This window comes from Callorhinus ursinus, unplaced genomic scaffold, assembly GCF_003265705.2.
Source record: "Callorhinus ursinus isolate GAN/ISIS: 27379988/994484 unplaced genomic scaffold, GSC_fseal_2.0 scaffold2, whole genome shotgun sequence".
Classification (NCBI taxonomy): Eukaryota; Metazoa; Chordata; class Mammalia; order Carnivora; family Otariidae; genus Callorhinus; species Callorhinus ursinus.
Window position 1 is genome coordinate 103,176,446 of NW_027397064.1, and position 16,191 is coordinate 103,192,636.

Genomic DNA, 16,191 nt, shown 5'->3' on the forward strand with positions numbered 1-16,191 from the left:
CAAATATTACTTTTTTAAAATTACTATTTTGTTTTCTGATATGTATTGGTTATTTAGAAAATCCAATTTCATAGACTCATGTTTAATTTTATACTGAATCCTTTATATTATAAAACTAAAGTTTCCCTTGGCCATCTCCTGATGGGAAAGGCCTCTTCTGTTAGATATCTCGGAATGGGCTAATAAATATAATATTCTGCAAGTTTTTGCATGTGTGAAATTGTTTTTTTATAACCTGGATGATTTAAATCAATTTTCCTGAACATGACATGTATTTTTAATTAACTTTATCTCTTATTCATCTTTTCTCCCAGTTTCTTCTTGGCAGATCATAATGCGGCACAGTGCTGAGCAATCACGTTCCCCTCAAAAATCATTGAACTAACTGCCTGCATTTCACTTTTGTTGCACTGGATCATGTACTGTGGGATGGATCTCTTATGTTATCCCATGAAGGCATTTATGCTATGCAAGAGTAATCACAGATGACTACTGTGAGTGTAAGCATTACACCATGTGTCCACCACTCTATCTGTTGTATTTTTTTTTCTTCTTCTTCCCAATTTCTCCACATTCTTACTTTAAAAATATATACTTCTGTGGGGTGCTGGGTGGACCAGTCAATTAAGCTGCTGCCTCAATCTCAGCTCAGGTCTTGATCTCTGGGTGATGAGTTCAAGCCCCATGTTGGACTTCACACTGGGTTCACACTGGGCGTGGCCTACCTTAAAATATATATATATATACTCCTTTTGTGTCATTCTCACTTTTTCCTCCTAAACTCCAGGGTTAGAGATTTCTGTCACCATAGTTTTGTAATGAATTATAATGCTCAAATTATGTTGTTGTTTGATTAATCAGTATGAGTTGTCCTCTGAATGTTTGCTATAGGGATAAAGCAAATGCACAATGACTCAATTAATCTTTCAATTAATTACTTAGTTAAAAAAACAAGGTGGTAGTGAAATCATTCACCTTGTTCTTTCTTTAACACATGGATATCCTCCACAGAGATCCAATATAGAGCATCTTACACTTCATTGGTAGCTACCAAAAATGTCTAGCTAATCTCTTTATTAGTTGATGCATGTTTATTCATCCAGTCAAGGAAAATTTTATTTTGATTTCCTAATATGTTCTAGACCCAGGGGATATAGCACTAAACAAAAAGAAAAAAAAAAACTACTATGCTCTAGAGAGAAGCAGCACATCTCAAGAATGGAACCAGGTGAAGTTAACATTGAGAAGAGATTATTTTAGAGGCACAGACTATATATTAAGTTCCCATACAGACTCTTGTACACAAAAAAAGTGAAGAGGAGAAATCTCAGAAGGAAAGGACTAGGATCCTGCAGTAAGAATGGGTAAGGAAAATAGACGCCATATAGTATCGTACCTTAAGAAGGAGTATAGACACCATGAAGAATCTTTACATGTACTGATTGGACAATAAACAAATATTTAAGTACACACTCTTACATCTTTGTTGATAAGCCAATGTACTTTACGTGGGCCCACTAGATCTCATATATGTAAGTGTATGTGTATACACACACACATACATATTTATAAAATTGTATGAATCATGACAAATTCATAGACAGTTAAAAAACAGAAAGGTCTCATGTACCCCTGACCCAATCTCCCCCAAGGGTCACATCATGTATAATTACAGTACAATTTCAAGTCCAGGAATTTGGTATATTGTATACACTTAATTCTATTGTTTTATTATGTGTGTATACTCACGTAACCCCCACCACACTATGTAATGATGCAGAGCTATTTTATCACCAGAAATGTCTCTCTCAAGCTATCTCTTTATGGTCATATGCACACCTCTCCACAAACCATCCCATAACTTCTGGCAACCATTGATCTGTTTCCCATCTGTATAATTTTGTTGTTTTGAGACTGTTATGTAAATTGAATTATGCAGTATGTGACCCCTTTGAAAAAAAAAAGAGACTGTATTTTTTCATTCATCACAATGTCCTTCATACGCTAAGTTGGTGGGTGCATCAAAAGTTCAGTCCATTTTGGGGCACCTGGGTGGCTCAGTTGGTTAAGTGTCTGCCTTTGGCTCATGTCATGATCTCAGGGTCCTGGGATCAAGCCTTGTATCGGGCTCCCTGCTCAGTGGGGAGCCTACTTCTCCCTCTCCCTCTGCTCCTCCTCTCTGCTCATGCTCTCTCTCTCTCTCACTAGCTCTCTCTCTAACAAATAAATAAAAAATATTAAAAAAAAGTTCAGTCCATTTTATTTCTAGTTAGAATTCCCTGGTATGGAAGTACCATAGTTGTTTAACCATTCACTTAGTGATTGTTTCTAGCTTTGGCTTCCAAATAAACCTGCTATGAATATCCATGTATAGGTTTTTGTGTGGGCATAAGATTTCATTTGTCTGGGATTAATTGCCCAGGACTACAATTTTTAGACCATATGTGAAGTATACATTGATTTTTTTTTTTTTAAGAAGCCACCAAACGTTTTCCAGAGTGGTTGTACTATTTCACATTTCCACCAGCAATGTATAAGAAATCCAAGGTCTCTGTAACTTTGCCAGCATTTGGTATAATTTGTTTTTTATTTTAGCTGTTGTAATAGGCATGTAGTGATATCTCCTGATTTGCAATTCTACAATGCAGAATGATGTTAAGCAACTATTTTTTGTGTTTATTTATCATCTATAAATCATCCTAATGAAATATCTCTTCATTTTTTCACCATTTTCTAATTGGATTGTTTAAGTTTGTAATTTTGTCGTCTTAAAGAAAGTCATATTTTTACATTTTTGCATTTAAATCTGGAATGCATTTTTAGCTAATTTTTGGTATAAATTTTGGGGCTTAGGTCAGAGTTTAATGTTTGCCTAGGGATATTCTTTGCTCAAGAATAATTTGTTGAAAAGACTTTTCACCTTTGTCAAAGTGAGTTGGCCATACTTGTGTGGAACTATTTCTAAATTATCTATTCTGCTCAATTAGATGTGTTTGTCTATCCAAATGTGAATACCACACAGTCTTGACTACTGAAACCATATAATCAATCTTGAAATTGTTTAGACTTACCTCATGTTATTCCATTTTCTCAGAATGTTGGCTATTCTAGTTCCTTTGACTTTCCATAGAAATTCTAGTATAAACTGTTCTACACATACATGCTACACGCACACACCACACGTACTCTATCTTGCTCAGATGTTAACAAGAATTGCATTAAACCTGTCGTGTATCAATTTGCAGAGAACTGACATCTTTACTATGTTGAATCCTTTAATCAATGGTATGTCATCACTTGTTTAGATCTATTTTGAGGCATGACATGTCTCATCATTTAAACATCTTATTTTCAGTGTATAAGTACTATATATGTTCTGTTAGATTTAAGCTCCTGATTCTTCTTTCTTCTTCTTTTTTTTTTGAGTAGATGTAAGTGGTATTGCATATTTATTTACTTATCTATTTAATTTTTGTTAGTTATAAAATTTGATTGTAAAGATCAAGCAGTTGTTTTTGATCAAACCAATCTACATTTTTAAAAGCTTTGAAGTGTGCAGACACTAGTTTTTTAAATAAAGATGACAAGTACAAATCAGATTCTTATAACAGTGTCCAGGATTAAATAAATGTGATTCTGGACATAATTTAATCCACAAGACTAATCGAATGATAGTGCAATCATCAATAATTAAACAAAAGGCATAATTTTCCAAATCACTTTTAATCAGAATAAATTCTAGTTTTTTTTTGAAGTTTAAAAGCTATGTAAAAGCTTTTAAAAGCTATGTAAAACTCAAAGCAATCTATTTTCCTACCTGAGATCAAAACAGATTACTTTTTTCCTTTCTAAACATAATTCTTGGCATTGAGGTAAATCTGAAGTCACATGATATACTCTGTCCCACTTTTCCAAAAAATGTTAAGCCCCGCTTTAGAGAGACAATCTCATGTTACCCATACATATTTACATATTTTATTCTTCAAAAACTAATGACAAATTTATGGGGTCAATAGACATGTAATAGGACCAGGATACCACTAATACTGTCAATATAAAAAGCCATTGATTTATACAAAGTATTCCTGGAAGCAGCAATATGCAATGGGATCATGGAATATATGTACATACATGAATCACCAGAAGTTCAGAAACTAAGTTCGCTTTAAGGAAATTCATTCTATTATTTGGAGCAGAGGTTGCCAAGTTGTGATGTATAACAAAAACATTGTGATAACAGCTCTGAGACCAAGTATTAGCTTAAATTGGCAATAACTGTAACTTAAATTAAAAACTAAACCCAACTAGATCCTTGCTGTGGCTATACACCTTTTACTCTGTGGCCGGCAGGGTTTACTGAAGGAACAACCTCTTATCTCTTGCCTCTCCTTCTTGTACTACCCGCTGCCTCCATCTTCCTTTCTTCATGGCTGTCTTTGGCAGTGCTTCCAAATCTGGAGATCAAAAGAATCTGCTGAAGAAAATGAGGAGGATGAAAACTAGCACTATATATGAAGTACAAAAATCAATCTAAGAGTATGAACTGAAAAAAAATCTGGAAGGAAAGCTGAGCAGTAGTCAACTCTCAAGGGAAAAGAGAATGTAAAATAATAGGGGGGTCTACTCCTGGCCCTTCTTGCACATTATCTCCTGGTTAAAACAGTGTGGAACCAAAATGTCAAACTCTGGAGAAGGAACTAGAGAAATGAATACAAGAAAGTAGAGCAGCAAGTTTAACTGTCAATGACTTTCCTTGCTCTGGCCTTGGCAGACTCCCAATACCATTTTGTTGACATCAGCCTTTTCTGTGATCTGTTCTATTAGTCCATCTGGAGCCTCAACCTCATTGCCCATGCCTGGGGCATTGTTTTTCAGATGTCCTAGGGTACCGTCCACCTGAGTCAGGTTGTCTTCCATTTCCTCTTCTATGGCATCATTAGTTCTACATTGAATGTATCCGGCACTGGCTGTTCCAGTGGTTCCTTGTGGAGGCTGACCGTCTGTCACTCCACCTGGCTGCTTAGGTCCTACATTGCTAGGAAGGTATCTCTGCCATCTTGTCCCATGTTGCCTCATAGGCATTACTGGACTCAGAGTTTCTTGTCCATGCAGTTCCAGCTACTCCTCTGGAGCCCCAGCAGCTAGGACATCCCCAGACCTGACCTGGAGCTGTGTCCTCCTAGTGCCTGTGTGAGCCCTGGTGTTGCATTTTAGTTCTGGATTCCATTCGTTGTTAGTGTATAGAAATACAATTAATATTTGTCTATTTATCTTATATCTTGGGGCTTTGCTGGACTCACTTATTAATACTTGAGGTCTTGTTTAAAAAGTAGATTCCTTAGGGATTCTTGTGTAGACCAGTAGCCTCCACTGATACCATGGAGAAAGCAGTATTTTCCCCACAAAGCATTAGTGAAAATTTTGACTCTCCACTAGGTCTCCTCTGACACTGTATGAACACCTCACTGAGCACACAGGCTTCTTGTTCCCCATGGGTAGGAGTGAAGTGTAGGGCCCTCCTGTGCTATCTACTTCTCTAAACAGAGGGGCTGGCACCTAACTACTCACCAGTGATGCACCTTCTGACTCCCTCCTAGGTCTTCACTGACATCCCCCTGATTATGGATGTGGGGAGTCTTGTTACACCTTGGTGAGGATGCAATTTCAGCTTTCTACTCAGGTTCTGCTTGTGGAATTGAGAGTGGGGCCTCAGTTGTTTTTTATTCCGCCCCCCCCCCCCCCCGCCCTGGTGTTTGAAATAGAATGGTTATTTCCCAAAGTTTCTGTCCTGCTAGGCTGCCTCTTTTCTGGTCCTTTGGATAAGAAAGCAGTATTTTCTTATGGCTATTTATTCATTTATTTATTTTTATTTTTGCTTATATCTCTGCCCATTGATGTATCTGGATTGCTTGCTTCTCCAGTATTTAGTCTGGGACATAGGAGACAAAGAGAAAACCCAGGAAACTTGCTACCATGCCATCCCTCAGTTACCAATGTCCCCAGCTGGGCTATCTACTTTTCTCCACCATTTAGTGTCTGTATGTTTGTTGTGTAAATAATACTCAGGACTTGTCTTGCATTTACCGGAAGAAATAAGGGAAAACCCGTCCAATGCATCTCACTCATAGAAGTAGAAATCTCTGTAATATATATTTTTTTTTAAAGATTTTCTTTTTCTTTTTTTTTTTAAGATTTTATTTATTTGAGAGAGAATGAGAGATAGAGAGCACGAGAGGGAAGAGGGTCAGAGGGAGAAGCAGACTCCCCGCTGAGCAGGGAGCCCGACGCGGGACTCGATCCCAGGACTCCAGGATCATGACCTGAGCCGAAGGCAGTCGTTTAACCAACTGAGCCACCCAGGAGCCCTCTGTAATATATTTTTAATCAAACTATTTATGTAGACAGAGATCCCAGAAAAAATATTTGCCTAGAGCCCTGAACAAAATGAGATGGCGCTGTCCAGAACTGTGAACACTGCCATACCTTGCAGCCAGATGGGTTAGAAGAAAACGTATTTTTAGCAGAGCATAATGCTGCCCCAATTAGAACTGGGGCTCTCTTAGGAAGTAGGAAGAGAAAACAAATGGGATTTTAATAGGCAGAACCTGCTGTGTCTGCTACACATTTCTATTGTTTAACAACTTATTTTAAAAATAATAAGTGCTGTGGGAGGCCCCAGTGAGCTTTCAGTTGAAATTAAAAAGTAAATATATACTTGTGAGTAAATATGCATATATAAAATGGGTTAATGACATGTTGTAATGTGGAAGAAGCCAAATTAAAATGTTGGGAAAGTTCAACAGGCCAAATATATATTTCTTACAGCAGCTGGAATGCCAGGGATGATCTCAGTCCCAGAGTCCAGATGACTTAGATGGAGAGATATATGTGCTCCATGCAAGGTTAACTGGCCTGATAAGCCTCTGAAATCCCCACTTCCTTCAGTTGCAGGAAAGTCACAAAGGAAGCAGAAAATGTCATTCTGGGCTTAGCAACTATGGAGGAAAATGAAAGAATATTAGGAATGTCAGAAAATTGAAAAGCACTTGATAAATATATTGGCTTGTATGTAGGTCAATAAATATTTCTGAAACCCTAAGATAGTTCTGGAAATTCACCAAGAATTTTGGAAGGCTGATGACAAAATATAGAAAGATTGATTGACTGACTGATCTTTGGAAAGAACTCCTTAACTAAATGGTACTAACAATCAACTGTGTTGCTTAAAAAAACCCAAAAGAACCATAAAGACAATTACTGAGTGACTACTTTTATATTACATTTTACACCAAGATACTGTGTCAATAACATCTTCCCACATTATACTTTCAATCCCTAAATATATCATTAAAATTCTAAATAGACAATACATATAAAGGGTGGTAAATAATTTTTTTTTAAATTTACAGATCTCCCTTTTATTCCTGTACCTTAGCAACGGTATCTTTCCTCAAGGATAAACAGTGTTTATATTTTTTCAAATAACTTTCCAGAAATAATCATATATTGTGTTATGAGTGTGTATTTCATCTTACTCAAATAGCAGTGTAATCAGTACAATCATTTGTGTCTCTATAACTTCATAAACAATATATCTTGAAGGTTTCTCCTTACCATGACAAGGGTAAGGTCTCATTTTTTAATACATATTTGAGATAAACTTTATTTATGTAAAGAGTATAAGATACATAGGAAAATTGCCTTTCTTTTCTACCTTTACAATTAGTTGCTTCTGTTATCATCCTAATGTTTTTAAAATTGTTGTGTCATAATTCAGTAACCTGGTTATAATGTGGTTGCTTACATACCATTTTTCCCCTAGACTGTATTCCCACACAGTTCCTTTAAAGTCGGTACAGTGCCTTCATTGTGGTTCATTTCCCTAGCATCTGACATAATACCTAGAATATAATAATGACATCAATTTTCACTTATTGAGATCATGCACTAGAAACATGGCTATGTGCTTTGTAAATGTTATTGTATATAACTTGCTGAATAAATCTCACAGGAAGGTAAAATTATTATCCTACTTTTAGAGCTGATGAAAATAAGGTTTACATAGGTCAAATCATTCTTTGTATAAATGATGAGCATTTGTGTATGTTTTACCTCTTTTCTTCAAAAGTTTAATCCTAAACCCTGATCTGTCTAGAATTATACTGTATGTGCTTCCAGCATCATTTAAAAAACAAATGAATAATAAAATAGATATGTGTAATAAATAAAATGTGGAAGGTCCAGAATCAGTTCTTATCAAATAATGAATGTACCATTTAAAACTTGGCCTTTTTTTTCACTTATCTTATATATTTTTTAGCAAAGGTAATTTAAAAACACTAAATGTGTTAAATATTATGATAGTAAAATTAAATTTACCCAGAAAGTTCAGATAGAAAGTTTTTCTATAGATTCACATAATACCCAGTTTATCTGGGTCCTAATATTATCATTTCCCCAAAGAGGCCCAATTTTCCCACCAAAATGCATTTCAATTTAAATCTCATGTTTTACATTAAATTTTAAACTTATGTATTTAGTTTACTGCATAAATCCAAAGTCTTGTATGGAACCAAATATGGCATGGACATGAGTTCATAGTTTTTCATTTTGTCACAAGTTTCCTTATCACTACAGGAAAAATGCACAGAATTATGTTCCTTTCAGCCAAGTATGCTGTCTTTAACCATCTCTCCTGCTAAATCACTGGACAAGATGCAAAAAATAAAGTACCTAAGGATCCTTCAAAGTAAGTTATAGGGAAGAGTGAAAACTCAGAGGACCAACCTGGAAATCGGTAAGGTTCTCATATTTTATTTGTTTGTTTCTTTTGCACCTTTACCTTGAGAAAAAAATCTCAAGTCATGAGCCTATGTTAGCCCTTGTTATACTGTCAGCTAAATCTCCAGTTGAAGCCCTATCTTTCTAGCTACAGGAATCAGGGAAAGGAGACTGCATACTCCAAGGAGCAGGAGGTATCCATGTTTGTTTTCTCTGTCTCTGTGTCATTTCAGATGGTGAGACTCAGGCGGAGAGCTCTATGACTTGGGTGACACATGTTTTAGTAAACATAAAACAATATTATTTCCGTAGGTTCTTTAAACATATACATGAATATTAATGACAAAAATTGCCACATTATCAGGAGGGTTTTTATTATACATAGTTGTAATATATATGACAACTACAAAATAAAGGAGCATGGGGATGGTAAAGAGTCTTAAATATTTTAAAGACATCTAGGTTCAAAGTGAAGTACTTAAACATTAAACCAAATAGGCTGTAATAAGGAAGGCATATACAACTGCAATTCCTAGAGCAACCACTAAAACAATAACACAAGGAAAATAGCCAAAAAGCCAGAATATAAATTAAAATTAAATTCTAAAACTTATTCATATAATCAAAAAGAAAGATGGAATAGAGGGTTAAAAACCAGGGAGCACAAATAGAAAATGAATAATAAAAGAATAGGTAGTAGAAACAAGTAGTAGAAAATTAATACTGTCAATATGCTGAACTAAATAACAAAAAATAAAAAAAATTTTCTAGTGTACATGGGACATTCACCAAGATCATATTCTGTACCATAAAACAAACACTAACAAATTATAAAGACTAGAAATTGTACAAATTCTTTTGTAAAATCATGGAGACATTAATATAAAAATCAATAAAAAATGATAATCTGCTATCTACCAAAATAGTTGGGAATTAAAAAATTCACTTCTAAATCACTGCAGGGTTGAAACAGAGGTCACAAGAAAAATGATAAAGCTTTTAAAAATGAATAAAAATGAAAATTCCATATATCAAATACATTGAACATAGCAAGAGGTCAAAGGGAAATTTATAGAATTAAATGTTTAACTTAGAAAAGAAGAATGAGAAATCAATGATTTAAGCTCCCACCTTAAGAAACTAAGAAAAAAGTAAATACAAAGAACACAGAAAAAGAAAATATTAAAATAATAGAAAGTAATGAAATTAAAAAATAGAGAAAAATCAATGAAATAAAAATATGATTTTTTGAAAATTGAGATAAATGAACGCTTTTTAAAAAATTTTTATTAAACGACACACACTTTAAATCAACTGTTCTCCCAACTTCTATTATTTGAAAAATGTAAAATATTTTTAAAAACTAGACTTACCAATTGTTAACATTTGCTCATTTAGCTCATATTCTCTCTCTCATACACACACACACACACACACACACACACAAATATACGCATACACACACTTCATTATTTCATTCATCTTTGCTGAACCATTGGAAGTAAGTTGGAGGCATCAGGATGCTTAAAAATAAAACACATCAGTGTATGTCTACTAAATATAAGGATATTGTCCTACATAACTGCAGTGACACTATGACACTAAAATTTAATTTTAGATAAAATATTTATATGTACTTAGATATTTATATGTAGATAAAATGTTATATATGTATAATCCATATTCAAACATCTTTAATTTCCCAATCTTGTCCCCCTTTATAGCTAATTTATTATAAGTTCAAAATTTAATCAGGCTTCCTGCCTCATAGGGTTAATGAGGTTGAGACTAACAAGACATTGAAAGCTTGTTTTTCAGAGGCTTGTTGCTCCTTAATCAGCTCTTATTTCTCTTCAGATCCCAGTAACAAATCTGTTAGCTGTTCCCTCAGAGACTCAGAGTGACAAAGATGAAGGTCACTGATATGGTTCCAGCCTATGAACACACAAGGTCCTTCATTCCTTACCCGAAATAACCCCAAGACACCTTCCAGATTATACTGGCCCTCAGAGCACACTATGGCCCTCTTTCTTGTCCTACAGTTCACCTTTTGATGTCAGGGGCCAAAAATATTAAGTCTCCAGGCCAAAGTCAACATAGGATATGTGTTACTATGTTTGCTCAGTGTGCCGGCTCCATCCTTCCTCAAGAATAGTCCTAAGCTTCCCACCCTTTTCTTCAATATGTATGTAATCTCAACCCCTCTGATTATAACAATTTGTAACCTCATTTGGGTGAAGCAGATTTGAGGTCCGTCCTCCCATGTCCTCCTTTGGCTGCTTCTCAAATAAACCTTTTCCTTGCTGCATATTCCATTCCTCAGTGATTGGCTTTGCTTGGCTTTGGGCATATGAACTTGGGTTCACTTATAACTACATGAATGCACCATAGTTTATAGCGCCAGTCTCCTGTATCTAGTTATTTAGGTTGTTTCCAATATTTTGGATTGTTTATTTTTATTTTTGTGGGTATATATTCATGATGAATTCCAAAAAGTGGATATGGAGGGCCAAAATGTCCTTTCTAAGTGTTGTTAGATTTTGCCAAATTCCTCTCAAGTGTATTGTATCCCTTTGCACTTCCACCAGTAATGTGGAAGAGTGTTTCTACAGAGATTTGCCAAAAGAATGTGTGGTCAAGGTGTTGATTGGTGAGAAAGGGCACCAAATTGTAGTTTTAGTTTATAATTTTCTGTTATCAGTAAAGTTCAGCAGTGTTTCATATTTTTAAGTTTCATTGGCTATCATTTTTTTTAAGAAACTCTTCATGTATTTTGCCCATTTTTCTGCTGAGCTTTTCCTCTATTGGTTAATAATTTATTATACATTAAAACATTATCTTTTATCTCTAACGTAACTCTGGCAAACACTTCTTATTTTTAAAGATTTTATTTATTTATTTGAGAGAGATAGAGACTGTGAGAGAGATCAGGAGCAGACGGGGGAAAGGGTAGAGGGAGAAGCAGACCTCCTGCAGAGCAGGGAGTCAGATGAGGGACTCAATCCCAGGGTCCCAAGATCATGACCTGAGCCAAAGGCAGACGCTTAACCAACTGAGCCACCCAGGTGCCTGCAAATGTTTATTTCTGACTTTTCTTTGGTCTTTGATTTTGTTTACATGCTTTCTTTATGCAATGCATTAAAAATCTACTTCAATTTATCAGTCTTTCCTTGCATTTGAACTTTGAGTCACATGTAAAGACTTCTCAGTACCCAAATAATGAAGGAATTCATTCTTCTTTTCCTTTATTATTCATGTTGTATCATTTGGTTACATTAGTATGTTGCATATTTGGACTTTATTATGATGTATGAGCTATGGATCCCATTTTACCTTTTTCTAAATGGCTACTTAAATATTCTAACATCATTTATTAAAATTTTATCTTTCCACCATTGTTTTGAAATGTGACATTTGTCAAATGAGAAATTTGTAATGTTTTTGCTTCTAATTTTAGATTTTCCATTCTGTTTCATTACCATCCCTCTCCATGTGCACTACCACACTGTCTTCATTGTAGGAGCTCTTTAACACGTTTATTTGCTGGTGGGGTGGGTTTCTTCTATATTCAGGGTTTTTCCAGCTATTTTTTCAAAGTTCATTCCTCTGAATGAATAAGAGAATCATTTTGTCTCTAGAAACAAAAAAGTTCTCATTAAAAAATATTTTACTTCTAATTTAGAGAGAAATGTCATCTCTGTAATGTTTACTCATCATATTCAAGATTAAAATAATGTCCTTCCATTTGTTTAAGCCTCCTTTTGTGTCTTTCAGTAAAGAATATTTTAGTTTTCCTCATATAAATTTAGCAAACTTCTTGTTCAATTTATTCTGGAATACTATATTTTTGATGTAGCTATCTCAAATGGCACTTAATGTTTCATTATGCCCTTTAACAGATTGTATATATGAATGGTACTGATTTTTGTTAGTTAATTTTATGTTCTGTTATCCAACTAAATTGTTTTATCATTGATATCATTTGCAAATAGAGATCATTTTATTTCTCCTTTCCACATTTTAATGTCTTTAATTGTTTTCTCTGGTTTAACTGCATTGTCTAATACATCCAAGAAAAAAAAATAAGCAGTAAAGGCAATGTGTGCATCCTTATCATTTTCTTGACATTAATTAGTGGGGATGGTTTTGGGGATTCCACATTAGCTAAGATAAATGCCACATCTTTTTAATGACTGCTTAGTATTCCACAATATGCAGATATAATTTATTTAGTCATCCATATCCTTGGAAGCCTAAGGAATTTTTATCTTTAGATATAGTGGAAATTGCTGAAAGTAAATATCTCCTCATAAGCCATTGCACATTTTATGAATATAATGAAGATATAGCTGAAGTGTTGGATCAAGCAGTATCTTTTAAATTTTGGCAGAGATTTTGGGATGCCTGGGTGGCTCAGTCAGTCAAGCGTGTGTGTTTGGCTTGGGTCATGATCCCAGGGTCCTGGGATCGAGTCCCACATCAGACTTCCTGCTCAGCAGAGAGTCTGCTTCTCCCTCTCCCTCTGCAACTCCGCCTGCTTGTGCTCTCTCTCTCTCTCCCTGACATATAAACAAATAAAATCCTAAACAAAATAAATAAATTTTGGAAGAGGTTTCTAAATTTGTCTCAGTAAAATTTTTCAGTTTTCAAGCAACATATGAGATTCCTTGTTTTTCACCCTTGCCTACATGTTATATTATAAAGTGTTGTTTTTTAATTTTAAGATTTATTTATTTATTTGAGAGAGAGAGAGAGTGAACAGGAGAGGAGGGGCAGAGGTAGAGGGAGTGAATCTCCAGCAGCCTCTCCACTGAACACAGAGTCCCCAGGGGTGTTCGATCCTAGGACAATGAGATCATAAACTGAACTGAAATTAAAGGTTGGGCACTTAACTGACTGAGCCACCCATGCAACCCTCCAGAGTTTTTACCTTTGCCTAAGTGATAGGCAAAAAAAATTCAGTATTTTGTTGTAATTTCAATTTTAATTTACTAGAAAATGTGCAAAAAATATGAATGGTTTACAATTAAAGGAATTGACATGAAGTTAATATTAAGAAAGCATAGTCAACAGTCTTCATTTAAAAAAAAAAAGAAATGCTGGGGTGCCTCGGTGGCTCAGTCATTAAGCATCTGCCTTCTGCTCAGGTCCTGATCCCAGGGTCCTGCAATTGAGCTTCACATCGGGCTCCCTGCTCCACGGGGAAGCCTGCTTCTCCCTCTCCTAGTCTCCCTGCTTGTGTTCCCTCTCTCGCTGTGTCTCTCTCTGTAAAATAAATAAATAAAATCTTTAAAAAAATAAAATAAATAAAAAAGAAATGCTTATTTATTTGAGGAAGCACTATATTTATTAAATACATTTTGCCCTTTGCAAAATATTATCAGTTTAATTTTTTTTTTTTTACTTTTTTTGTGGTGATTTTGTGATTCACAAAACTTTTTTTATTAATGTGTAAATTTTGTCATTTTTCTGGCTGGGTTTTATAGCATCATGGGAACTGCCTTCTACATGCCAAGTATATTAGAAATAAATAAATAATTCAAATATTTCTACTTAGGATTTTTATGATCTGCAAATGTTTCCTTTTCTGTCTATATTCTCCAGTAATTTAAACAGTGTTAGAATGGTGTGTTCAGAAAAAAAAGTAATAGCTAACTTTTATATATTACTTACTATATGCCATGGACTCCTCTAAGACCTCCCATCTAAACACCCATCATGATAAGCTCTTTTATTATCCTTGTTTCACAGACGAGGAGTACGGCCCAGAGTGGTTAATAATGTGTCCACATTCATATGATCAGTAGGGATGGTGATAGAATGCACACCCAGGCACTTCAAACCTAAAATCTCTGAGCTTTTTACTACAAAGTAATCACTGGAAGAATTTCCCTATGAATTTGCTAATGGTTTTTTCCATGCAGATGTGCCGCTTAGTTTGGAAAGCTCTGTTATATGGGCTTTACCTGTGACTTGTAGTTACAGGGTCCTCTTACTGCACTTGTGTTACCCTGTTTGAACACTACCTCATTTAGAAGCTTTTCCAAACATCTTATCAGGGCTGATGTTATGAGCATTGTGCTCGTTCAAGAGCACAGGGCCCTGAGCTAAAAAAGGTTTGGTACTTGGTTTAGTGCTATGGTGTCATTACCCTGATAATCGTTTTCAAAAAAAGGATCTCACATTTTCATCTTGCACTGGACCCCACAAATTATTTAACTGGTCCTGCATATTATGTCTCATGGGTACTCCCATCTCTTTGTTTTGTCAACACTAGGAATCTGTTTTTCCACTTTCTTATTTCTTTTAGATAATTATAGAGATAAAAGGAAAAAAATGGTATTCTATTTTGCCATTTTAAATCAAATCCAAAAAAGTTTAAATAGTTTTCCTACAGTCACAAAATCATAAGTAATCATTCAAGCCAGAGTGTTTTATTCCAGAGGCCTTGCTCTTTACACTTTACCATGATGCTGCCCTAAGAATAAAGACCTTGTAGTATTTTAATAAAAGGCTTTTTGGAAACATAGCCAAATCAAAATAATATATAAAAAGGAGTCATGATTTTGGGCCACATGACAGACTGAGTAAACATAGATGTCCTTCTGCCCCAGCACATTGAAATATTGAATATATTAAAAGGACTGAAATGATTACATTTCTGAGTTTGAAATATAGGCAAAATCTTCCTATACTAGAGAATAGAAGAACTAACAGCTATGGAAGTAAGTAACACCTGACACTGCCCAGGTTCAGGATGTTGTCAGACTACATATTGAGGCCAGGGAGAGAGACTGGGGTGCTAATGCTGAGACAGAAGTCTCAGGTGGGTGGACTACTTGACATGAAGAAACTGTACCTCAGGTCCATTCTTAGATGCTAGAGCCTCAAATGATTTTCAGTCTTCATAGAACACAAAATCCTCAGCTCAAAGGTAGGGAACTGGAAAGGAATCTTAACACTGTTCTAGAGCTTTATGTAGAAAAACAAAATGCTGTCAATAAGAGACTGAAACCCCAAGTAGTTCTACATTAAAGTTTGTAATCCAAACTCAGAATTATTTTACTATGCATGAATCCCCAGGTCTCAAAATTAAATGAAAGCTGATCCTCTATTATCACAATCTCTGGATTCCTGAGTTGGAATAAATTTAAAACTGCTGTATAATAAATTGTTCATTTTCTAGACTTTGTAAAACTCCAAAGAATTATGAAATTCCAGTGAATAAAAGTAAAATCATAAATATAAATGAAATTCTATTTGGAAGGGTTAGTGTGTACAATAAACAGCAGAATTAATGCCCTGAGAATGAGAAGTAATGAAATTATTTGGAGGATGCTACAAAATCATTGCTTCAATGATTAAATAGGTAAAAGAATAAAAAATAGCATTCATAATGAAGGAGTAGGA